Source organism: Aplidium turbinatum, chromosome 1 (genome assembly GCF_918807975.1).
Source record: "Aplidium turbinatum chromosome 1, kaAplTurb1.1, whole genome shotgun sequence".
Taxonomy (NCBI): Eukaryota; Metazoa; Chordata; class Ascidiacea; order Aplousobranchia; family Polyclinidae; genus Aplidium; species Aplidium turbinatum.
This window is the reverse complement of record NC_137472.1, coordinates 7,792,346-7,804,285: the sequence shown is the minus strand read 5'-3', so window position 1 is coordinate 7,804,285 and position 11,940 is coordinate 7,792,346. Positions and strand designations below refer to the sequence as shown.

Here is an 11,940-nt window from a genome sequence, read left to right as displayed (position 1 = left end):
CCCACAGAAAAAATATCTTTATTTCGATTTCCAAAAGAAGAAAACTTACAAAAAAAAAATGGATTAGAGCTATTCCACGAAAAGACTGGAAATTGAATAGTTCACACAGAGTGTGTGCACACCATTTTTACGAGGAAGACTTTCAAGAAGTTTCTGCTGATAAGCGACCCGACCGACGCAATGCTAGAGAAACTCAACAGTTGCAGTATATTCGTTTAAAGGCTACAGCTATTCCTCGTAAGTTTTCTAAGTTGCCAAAATATCTTTCTAGTTCTTTGCCTACATCTCGTCCAACAACTTCCAGCACTTCTTCCTCCAGGCGAGATTCTGAAAACAACAGAATCAAACAGTTAAATGAAGAATTTATGAAGAAAGATGTTTTAATTGATTTTTCTTCCTTTGTGTCACAACTGAAAGATGTGATTTTGCCTGCAGGGTTTGTAACAGTTGTTGAAGAGAGATTAGTTACATTTCACTACATCAAGCATGGTGATGATGCATCAGTAGCACCACAATTACTTGTGTCTTTTATTGTAATGGAAGATTTTAGGATTTCTGCTTTTGTTTCTTCTGTACTCGTTCCAAAAAGTGCTTATAAACATTTGTTGAGCTCAGATTCCTTGGAAACAATGACTGAACTGGCTAACATACTTGCCTTTTGCAAGTCTTTGAGTAATGTCCAGTCCAGCAAAGACAAGCCTACTATGGATTGTATTGGTGTAGCTGTGACATTACTGGAAAGTTTCATTGCAAATGGAATAACAGATGATGATCATGATTGTGTTTTAATTGGATTTATTACTGAACAGTTGAAACTTCTTAAAGTTCAAAAAAATGGTCGACGGTACTCTACAACCATAATCACTACATCATTTCTGTGGCAGCTGACAAGCACTGCACTGTACAAAAAATTATGCAATGTATTTATTTTACCTTCCATTAGTACATTGCGCAAGCTTTCTTGTGCTACAACAGTAGGTACTGGAACAATAGATGTGCAATACTTGAAGCAACGTATGTCCATTCTCTCTGATAAAGAAAAGGTTGTGACGCTAATGATCGATGAAGTTTATACCGCTCAACGTATCGAGTACAGTAATGGCATGTTTGTTGGTCTGACTGAAGATGGATTACCTGCAAAAACCGTGCTAACTTTTATGATCCAGTCTACATGCTCCAAGTACAAAGACGTGGTTTGTTTAATACCAATGAGTAGACTGAACACTGAATTACTACGGTCATGGTTCGACAAAGTAATGCTGGCACTGGATGAAGTCTGCTTGGTTATAGCTGTTTCTGTAGACAATCATGTTTGCAACAGGTATGTGTCCTATAATCTTATCTTTTTGTTTGTTCTTGAAAGATGAAACTGATTTATATGCATTATATATAGTATAAACAGGACAAAGTAAAAAGTATCTGCTATTGAAAATATCGTACTTGAAACGTATGTATCAAGTACATTATCCAGGGATTCATAGTATATACTATGAATCCCTGACATTATCTTTCGCTGAATTGATTTGGACAACCGTTCAATGACCTGTGTCAGAATATGAAAACTTTTATTCATCCATGAGTAACACTCTGTTTCATTTGCAGGAAATTATATGTTGATTTGTGTGGAGGAGACTTGAAGACATGTATTAGCCATCCTACACAGCCAGATCAGCCTTTGTTTCTTCTATTTGATTTTACACATAACTTTAAAAATATTTTCAATAATTGGCTTAACAAAGGTAGGATGTCCATTCCTACTAATGGCTTTGAACACTTACTTGGAGAATCTTGCACGGCTTTATTTAGCCATATTAAGCGATTGTATGCTATTGAGGAGAACAAGGTCTTGAAAGTCGCACATGCCCTAAAGAAAGTATCCTTGGACCCAAGTAACATCTCTCGAACTTCTCCTCAACATGCGTTAAGTAAGTACAACATCAGCTTAAACTGAGCTGTGATCTAACATAGACACACTTGTCAAATTGAAACGTAGGCAATATGAGTTTGAAATATGAATTCATGGAAACAAATCACTTGAATTTTTTAAGGGCAATAGTGTGATAACTACACCTAATCCTGAATTTTCTTAACCTGGTTCCATATTGTCAAGAAATTTGACAATCCAGTGTATGTATCATTTAACAATGAGCTGTTTTGATCAATGACTGGTTTGCTTTATTTTGATGACTTTAAGATCAGGTTTGCTGGACATGACTATCCCCAACCACTAGAGAAACTGCATTTATTGTTTGTTTATTTATATATCTTTAGGTGTATTTAGTGAATCTACAGTGCGTTTACTCCAGTTTTACGAAAACAACAATCCTGGATTCACACAAACATCCAGATATGTGCAATTTATTGTTGATGTATGGAAAGTCATGTCACTGAAATCACCAATAAAAGGTAAATAGCTATGAGGCCTGCAAACTGTATGGTTATTGGTTCATAATTACACTTTTCATGACTATGTCTCTATGTGACAATATTTTATGATAGCCCTTCATACTTTTATGCAGTAATATTCATGATCAGTGTCAACACAACTTTTTGTACAGTAAAGGCTGTTAATCCTCCAATTCAAAAACAATTACATTATGTAGAACATGTGTTATTTTGATATCTTGTTCAAATGGGAAATGCATGTTAAAACTACCCATAGCACTGCTAAATGTTTCTATAAATGTATGTGAGATGCATATCCATATATTAACTATGTCAAAATGCTTTAGTACCTTTTGTGACCGCTCAAAACCTTTGTTCAAATTTTTACGGTGTGTGTTTCAGGTTATCATAAAAGAGATGAAATGTGCCAACCTCTTCGACTTGCTGAAGAAGGGACTCACAAAGGCCTAAAGTTGTTGGCTGATGCAGCTAAACTGTTCAAGCAATGGAAGTCATCAAACAGCATTGGCTTGACAAAAGAAACTTTTTTAGCTTGCAGTCAAACCATAGAAGCTATACCTGCCCTTGCGAAATATTTGCTGCTGAATCATGAGTTTGATTATGTTCTTCCGGGAAAGTTTTCATCAGATCCCATAGAAGGCAGGTTTGGATGGTATCGTCAGTCCAGTGGTGGCAACTTTTATATGTCTTTAAAGCAGTTGCTTCAAGCTGAAAAAAAGATACGCTGCCTCAGTTTGTTTCAGCAGAAGGCAATCGTTGGCGCTGGTTGCCTTTATTTGCATAGTGGTTTGCTTGATAGAAGTGAAGATGGAAATGATGACACCACTTGGCTTAGTGAGTTTTTAACCTCTGCAAGTCTTCATGACTTATCCGATTCAGATTGCTCTGTTATATACTACGTCAGTGGCTACATCGGAAGATCTATTTCCCGTCGCAGGAAATGTCAAGGATGTACAGACCTGTTGATAACAGGCGACGAGGAAGAACATCGTTACCCTTCTCAATGTTTTTCACCAGAAATGGTACGTTTGCTGGAGATGGCAAATCGAGGTGGTTTGTCGAAGCCATCGGAATTCTGCTTTGCAGTATGTGCTTTGGGAGTGAAAGCTTTTGAGTGCATTTCAGAAGATGAACAGGTTAAAAAAAAGTTCTTAACGTATCACAATCAACGTTCTGCATTCTATTCGAGCGTATTAAACGTGGCTGAGAAATCTGACATTGATTGTGTTTTAGTCAAACAAAAGTGTTGTGATGGCCATTTCAATTTTGAATTTATTATTCAAACGGCCTTCAATTGCTTTGCAAAAAATGAATTGAAACGTTTGAATAACGTTGTCATTGAGCCTCCAGCAAAGATGACTCGCACTGTTCGAAAACTCACTAGCAGAAGTTCCACTAATTCTACTTTGTGATAAGTTTTTTATTGTATGCTACGCTATTTCATCATACTTGTAGACCGTTAGAGCTACTCACACATTTTCAACGTGATTGATGCTGAGGCAATGTGTGTGTTCAATTCGTACTTTTTCAAATTGCATTTGGTGTCGCTGTATTTTACTGTGTTACTGTCCACTTTAACTCGGTAACAGTCAGCTGCAAACGTGAGTTAGCGAGCCCAACCTTTATGAATCCTTGGTTTGCAAAGTTTGCTGTTGTTTGAAATGTAATTGTGTTTGATACCTTATATGTTGTTTGTTCTACACAACTGCGTGAGTGTGTTGATGCTTCTGCATTGCTGTGGAAACGTGTTTGCTGATTTGCAAAGTTGCATTTTGTGTTTCTGTATTCTACTGCGTAAGCGTTTATTTGGCGTTCTTATATGATCTGTCACAGCGTAGCCAAATGCCAAACTTGTTCTTAATATCATCATCAGGTTTCTTCCTCTCGTCGAGGGTTGGAGGTAATGAAGCGCCAAGTTTCTCTGTTGTGAGATTTTTCTACTGCAGTTTTGTAATTAAGTCCTGACCAGTCTTCAATATCATTAGTCCAAATTCTTGGTGGTCTGTGCCCCTATTTCGTTTGCCGTTCTAAATATCTTATTTACGCTTAATTTTGCATTGTGTTCTGCTTTTGAACAAATCTTTTAGCTGTAGCATAACGATTCAGAAAGACTGTTTGGAAACGTTATGCATATATGGTGATTTTACTGATTGCATATCAAAGTTATTGCAAACCGTACATTCGAAATGGGTTGAAATACTTAAATGTTTTGAATGTGCTTAAAAATACACCATTCAGATTATTTGGAAAATCGAAATGATTTATTGCGATGTGTAAAAAATAGTGTTAGAATGTTTTCGCAATCTTAGCTATTTAACACTCCGCTTGTCAATAGCAAAAATGAGTTCCTCATCCCTACCTTATGAATCCCTGGGTAAATCCTTTTTCTTTCACACACCCTTTAACTTTCCCGTTTGGTGATTTCTGCTTTTTGCAGACCCTTGCGATGTTTTTGCAAGTGATATTTTGTTTGCTTTGATGGTTGGAAATAAAACACATGAATCTATAAATGAAAAACATCTACGGAAATTGTCATCACCAGAAACGCATTGCAAGGCGAGCTCACAACAGCAACTGCAAGATTTAGAGCTCGAAATAACTTTGGTTAGCAAAAAGGCAGAAAATAGTTTATTTGTGCCAGAGTTTAAACCTCAACAGACACATTTTGAAGTTGCTTCCAGAGCATTTTTTGATGATTCAAAAACAAGTAGTAGATACAAAGAAATGATAAATTTGTAATTTCAGTTGAAAAATTTTATGCGTATATAGGTCTCTGCATAATTTGCAGTGTAATCAAAAGTAAACTTTATATTTTCTGAAATTGTGATAGCGCAAGAAGAGTTTTTAGAGAAACAATGACAAGAAACAATTTATTGAGATTTTATGATCTACTAAATTTGACAAGCGCACACAAAAAGGAGACGAAAAACGACAAGTCCTTTGTGACTTATTGGAAACACTGATGAGTAAGGTTTAAAAAAAAAACAATTTTTTCGAAGTAAAGCCACGATTGATCAACAGCTGCATCACAAACGCCTTAACCCGTTAAGTGCAGAATTAGTTTTTCGCAACTTGTGCGTATTTGATTTGACGACTTCAAGTCTTTGTCGCTGTCTTACAAGTGACATTATGTAAGTGGCATATTAATTAGAAAAACATATTTTGAAATCTGTTAAAGTTTCATTAAAATCTATAAGCGTAATTGACATAGCCCGGAATTTTGACTAAAACTCACCCAGGCATGTATTTGGTGTGTCGGGTCATACCAAAGATTTTTTAAAAGTGGTATTGAAACTCATTCCACTGACAGCCATCCAAATCTACAAATGTACAGCGCTGGATACAAAAACGTATGCTGTATTTATTATTGGTATCAACTTTTGCTTAATTTGTATTAAACAATAAGCATTTTTTCAACATTCACCTTAGTTGCGTGAGACATGATTAAAAGCCTTATCAAATACCAAAATAAAAACTGCCTAAATCAATCTAAATCAATATCAATAATATTAATCGAAAAAATAAAAACTGTCCTAAATCTTACGGATTGGCTGATCGGGTAGTTTTCAAATATTACACAGTAGCATACATGAAATATCGAAGAGACGATACAAAATCTGTGATGAGTAGTAAACTTCAGGATTATTAATGTTATACTCACCTTGTCCAAGTTCGACTAAGTTCAAGAAATAAAATCCAATCAACACTGATAATGCAAGCATTTTTTCATCACAAAACAGTATTAATTTTAAAGCAGACACTAATTTTTTTATGAAAATAAAACAAAAGTATACCAGCAACCTCTTAAGATGTATGTAGTACTACACTAAGTGAAAATTGCATAACTTCAAAATTTTTTATTTTTTTATTAAAAGCGCCTAAAAAGGCAGTATCAGGCTGACCGAAGACTGAAGCAAGCCAACTGTTTCGAGCTTAGGAATCTTTTCAGTAAAGTAAAATAGCAGAAAATAAACGTAATTTGGATTTCTTTAATTCTTCGGATGAGATGGTTATTTTCGAGGGTGATTGAAAAATTACGATTAGCGCAGTTTTCAATTTAAAATTCGAACATTGGCGAAATGTAATTGTAATGTAAATGTAAATCAGTTACATAGCAGCCTATCAAAACTTCTTTCAGATTTCAGTTTGCCGGGCATCTGCAGCACACTCTTCAAACTTTTATATTGCTTTCTCGTCGACGGGCTTACTTTTACTGCATCATTATTTATGTGTTTAGATATAATTATCCTTTACTGCAGTGATTTTCAACAGGTGTTCCGCGGAGCACTGGTGTTCCGTGAAAGATCATCAGGTGTTCCGCAAGAAATTTATTAATTTGACTAGTGTTCTATGGACCACCGGTCGAAAATCAAAATCACAAAAGCTTGTCTTTCTGCCATTTCTACCAGAATATCAATCTGTGAACATCTTAACAGTTGTCGCACTGACAAAAACTAAGCGTGAATGAATTGATGTTGTGTTGTTTATTTTATTGCATCATTATAAAATTTCGTTTGGTGTTCCGCAAGATTATTTTAATGCATAAAGTGTTCCGTGACACAAAATAGGTTGAAAAACACTGCTTTACTGAATATAAAACAACAGTTAAAATAACGTATTTCTTGAGTCATCCTGTTTTGATTTAGAAATAACTTTTTGTGTACATGGTCTAAGAGAGTTAACTTAACCTGCAACTTCTTCCAAAAATTTGTGTATTTTTACTTAGCAAGTTTTTAGACAAAGCAAGTGTTCACATCGGCAACCACTGTTTACTTAAAACTGATTGTAAAATACTGTTGCTAATCTTGCACATGACCACTGCAAGCTACATTAGAATATACGTGCAAACTTAAGGCTAAAACATATAGCAAGAATATTTTGACGCCATTAAGCCGCAAGATTTATTTAACAAATGCTTTTGCTTTTATATTCTGCGTCAGTTAGCCAAACTAGTCACAGCAATGATCCAAAATAATTTATTAACATTTGCTTCCTGTTGTTTGCACGTGCTGTTGAAAGTTTAACAAATTTGATTGATTACAATTCGCCACGAAGTACTAAGGGTATAAGGTAAGAAAGAATTGAAAAAAATGTAACCGCGTTCCAATTTGTTTCTTCTTAAAAGCATACTAAATGAAATTTTCAAACGGGAATTAAGCATTAAAATGCGTAAACTGAACATTCAAGAACACATTTCAAAAAAAAATTACCGAAAAAAATTTGTTTTCAATGGCGCTGGCAAGGCCCAAAGTCCAATGTTTCATTTATTTTCATTTTTTTTTCAAAATGACCAAAAAGTGCAGACACAGCTCGAGAATACGTCACAAAAGGCAGCAATAACAAAAGCCACGTTACAACATCTGATGTTTAACATCAGATCTGAGGTTTTGAGCAAACTGTCTGATGTTTTGAAGTTGAAATCTGATGTTTGTATGTACATACATACATAGCCTACAGTTAAATTGCCGGCAGTAACAACTGTTGCGTGATCAGCTGATTGCTCGTCTTTTATTACGTAGACTGTACAGTCGCACGCTTCGCTGCTCAAGCTGGGTTTTGAAGAGCGCAGCAGCGATACTTCTAGCATGGCATTGCTGTAACCGCCCTCTAATCTATTATCTAACAATGATATGACCTATATTTCTTAAAGTTTGCTGGAGATCAAAGACTACAACTGCCTTTCAAAATGTACGTACGTCAAAAACAGCCTAGAGGAACATATGACTATCGTTCCGATGGTACTATAGTCTGCGCCAGATGGAAGGATAATTGTGTCGTCACCGTTGCAAGCAATTACTTGTTGCACCAATGCAAACTGTCTAACTAAGGGTGAAGAACGAAAAAAAGAAATCAGTCGAGCAGCCATTTCTTATTACGATGTATAACCGCGAAATGGGTGGCGTAGGTGTATGCGACAGGCTACTCTCCTCCTATAGACCACGACTTTGATCCAAGAAATGGTGGTGGAACATTTTTGCTCACATTGTCAATTTATCAGTTGTGGCTTCTTTCCACTTTTACAACCATGTGAATAAGTCCTCTGAAAACCATCTCCAATTTAGGAGGGAGATCGCACGATCATTAACAAACATGGAAGTGCCAAGGCCTAGGAGAACCAACTGCGCTTCCGAGCGCAACCGTGAGATTTGACGCTGTAAATTATATCCTTGTATCATACTCACAAGGACGATGTGTAAGTGTGCATGCAAAGCACAAGATTGAGATGTCCAAAATGTGAAAAGAGAATGCATAAGATATGCAGTGATGAATACAATAAAAAATAAAGCAAATCACGCTTATCATTGCAAACAGTCCTTGTAGATTTACTCAACATGTGTTTTGTTGAAAATTGAATGAGGCTGTTCACCAGGCATTAAATTAAATAATAGGAGATGTTCTACTGGTGCAAATTGAGCTAAACTATCACAAGATGTATACAGTGACAATTTGCTTTTATTTCGACGTTTCGTCAATCAGACACGACTGACTTCTTCAGGGGCTAGACCAGGTAGTGACTACCTGTCTAGCATGGCAAAACACAGGACCATGTTGTTGAAACCAACTAAACACGCAAAATGAAAATTCAACTCTAGACAAAATTATCGCGCGCAAAGTTTGAATTAATCTTCCTTTTTTTCTAACTTAATTCAAACTTTGCGCGCGATAATTTTGTCTAGAGTTGAATTTTCATTTTGCGTGTTTAGTTGGTTTCAACAACATGGTCCTGTGTTTTGCCATGCTAGACAGGTAGTCACTACCTGGTCTAGCCCCTGAAGAAGTCAGTCGTGTCTGATTGACGAAACGTCGAAATAAAAGCAAATTGTCACTGTATACATCTTGTGATAGTTTAGCTCAATTTGCACCAGTAGAACATCTCCTATTATTTAATGTGTTTTGTTGTTGAAGTTTTGCTTCTTTACACCATCCACCAGTAAACAACTTTTGTATTACATTTTATTCGATGGCGTATGATCTGCAAAAAATACTCTGTTTTTGACCTACTTTTAGATGCCAACGTTCTCATTTTGGGAACATAATAAAAAACAAAGAAACTGATAATAATATCAAAATCCAAGCTGATATTATTCTTAGTTTGACGTGAAAGACACAAAATTTAAAAAAATTGTGTTGAAAATACTAGAAAGTCGTTCACGCCAGTAAAGGGTATTTCATTTGCGTCAGGCCTTCATCACGGATGTGACGTAAATAATGCAATTTCTGTTGCTACCATGCATTTTCAATAATCCATTTGTCTATAATTGGTCAACTAGGTCAGTTTAACAATATGCTGTCTACGAGAAGGCCGATGTCATAAAGCTTGTAAATTACTTCAACGACTCAAATAACATGTTTTGAACATGTTTATGAAATACTTTGTTTTAGTTTTGGCTCCCACCATTCATCTGTCCATTGGTGGTATACGGGAAGAATGTTCGATGGTTCGCAGAACGTTTGATCCTGAAACAGAATCCCAACCAAGCAGCAAGTGTGTTCGCACAATGTTTACGGCTGGATCAAGTGCACAACAGTGTGGACAAACACCACTCGATGGGTGCAAGAAAGAAGAGATGCAACAAATAATTGAGAAAGTTGTTGAAGGTAAGTAAATGTTTCAATTTTTTTCACAAAAAAAACTAGCGGTTTTTTTGATTAAAAGATAATTTTGTTTTCTCTCTCATCTCGTGGTTTGTGCAAAGTAGCCGTTGTCACTCAATGAGTTTTCCTAACTTTGCTAAATATATCAAGAAGTGAAAACGTTAAATTGATGCAATCTTCAAAACCTGCTCACTGAAGGACTACACCAAAAAAATCAGAGATAAAAGTTGACTACTACATGGCCTATTTTGTCACGAGAATGCTTTGAAATTGTTTTTTTTTTTCTATGCCAGACAACCAGACAGTGGCGTACGCAGGATTTTTTCAAGGGGGGGGGGGGGCCATTAACAGTAGCGTAGCCAGGAAATTTGGAAGGGTGGGTTTGACGACCGGCGGGCGAAGCCCGACGGCGTTTTCGCTTAAGACGACACCCAGCGGCGGGGGGTCTGGGGGACCTCCCCCAAAATTTTGAAAAATTACTTGGAATTTGGTGCATTCTGAGAGCATTTTCAACAAAAATGTGGGTATGAATATTCCTGTAAAATGGTGGTGTCAGGTGGCATAGCAAAAGGATAAGATCATGTTTTCTTCGGCATTTTTCGGAAATAAAGCTAAGTCTCTACGTTTTCTTGTTGCTAATTCCTGGCTGAGATGTTTGAATGTTTGGTATTGGCAAAACTCGCTCTTTTAATTCAGTTTTGTTTAAAATTAGGCAAGTTTTTTTCAGACTGAAAGCATCATTCCCAAGCATAAAGAGACTGAAAGCATCATTCTCAATATCGTGACGTCACACAACATCTTAAGGGGGGGGGGCATGGCCCAATGGCCCCCCCCTGCGTACGCTAGTGCAACCAGATGTTATCAAAGCAAAATACCACAAGGAAATTACCAATTTTTTTATTAGCTCCTTTCCTCTCAAATTGATTGAACATTCACAGACGTTGATTCAACAAAGGAGGAAAGCTGAAGCCTAATCTTTATTTTTTGCTCAAGTATGTAAAAATGAAGATCGGTTGACGACGAACATTGTGTAAAGTTTTTGGAATGCTGGAATACATTAGTTTGGACTTATCTTTACCATGCCGGGCTTTCCACTAGCTGCCCTGAATTTTGAACGAGCTATCCAATACAAAGGCATATCAAAAATTTGCAAAATGCAGCTAGGTAGCCTGCACTTATTGTTTACAATTTAGTTTGAAGTAGCAATTTGTTTCAAGATGGCAAATGCAAGACTTTGAAATGCTACCAAGGTCATGCAATCTTTACGCGGTGGTGACTTTAAGGACTTTGGTAATGGTTTGGTTTCGTTTAAAATCTTTATCCTAGGACTGGCAAAGCCTTGATAGGTTATCCTGGTAGTTTCGCATACTTGTAGAGGCTCTTGACGCAGGGCTGGTTACCGAGATTGGCAGAGTGAAGTTTCTGGTTGTTGAAGTGTTATTGCGAGGAAATTACTCCATTCACTATGCGCTGCTAAATGAAAAGCAGTCCTGAAATGCGTTGCTCAAGCGCACACCCCGAGAGTCGAACCATCGCTGCGTGATCATGAGTCTGGCGCGTAACCACTGAGCTAACAGGGCGTAAGACGAAGACATTACAATATTCGACCAGTGATACAGACTTTATATGAAAGCTTGGACTGTAGCGTCAGCGCTAAAACCGATTGTCAAACAATGATAAATAGGGAAACCATCAAACCCTCAGTAGGATACATTTCCTACGAGGCAATCGTCTCTTGAAAACAATTCAGCAATAGCACAGTCACAAGTATCGTACCAGGCCAGGTTTGCATTAGTTTGAGATCCAGATAAACTAAAACAGTAAAAACAACAATTCACAGCACTAGATAGGAGCAAAGAAAAAAAGTATCAAAAGTTGATGCACAGATGAAAGACCAGCCATTATATTTGTCAAAGATGTAGCCTACATCGATTTATC

At 36.7% G+C, this 11,940-nt stretch overlaps 1 long non-coding RNA gene across 1 annotated transcript in view; it reads right to left on the bottom strand.

Annotated features, from left to right (window-relative positions):
- The window catches only part of LOC145784461 (uncharacterized), a 49,922-nt gene continuing 37,982 nt past the window's right edge, over nucleotides 1-11,940 (bottom strand). The window contains exons 3-4 of the long non-coding RNA XR_014291005.1: nucleotides 934-1,134; nucleotides 1-327 (exon numbers count right to left, since the gene is read on the bottom strand). This is a non-coding gene — a long non-coding RNA (uncharacterized LOC145784461). The remainder of the gene's footprint in view (nucleotides 328-933; nucleotides 1,135-11,940) is intronic.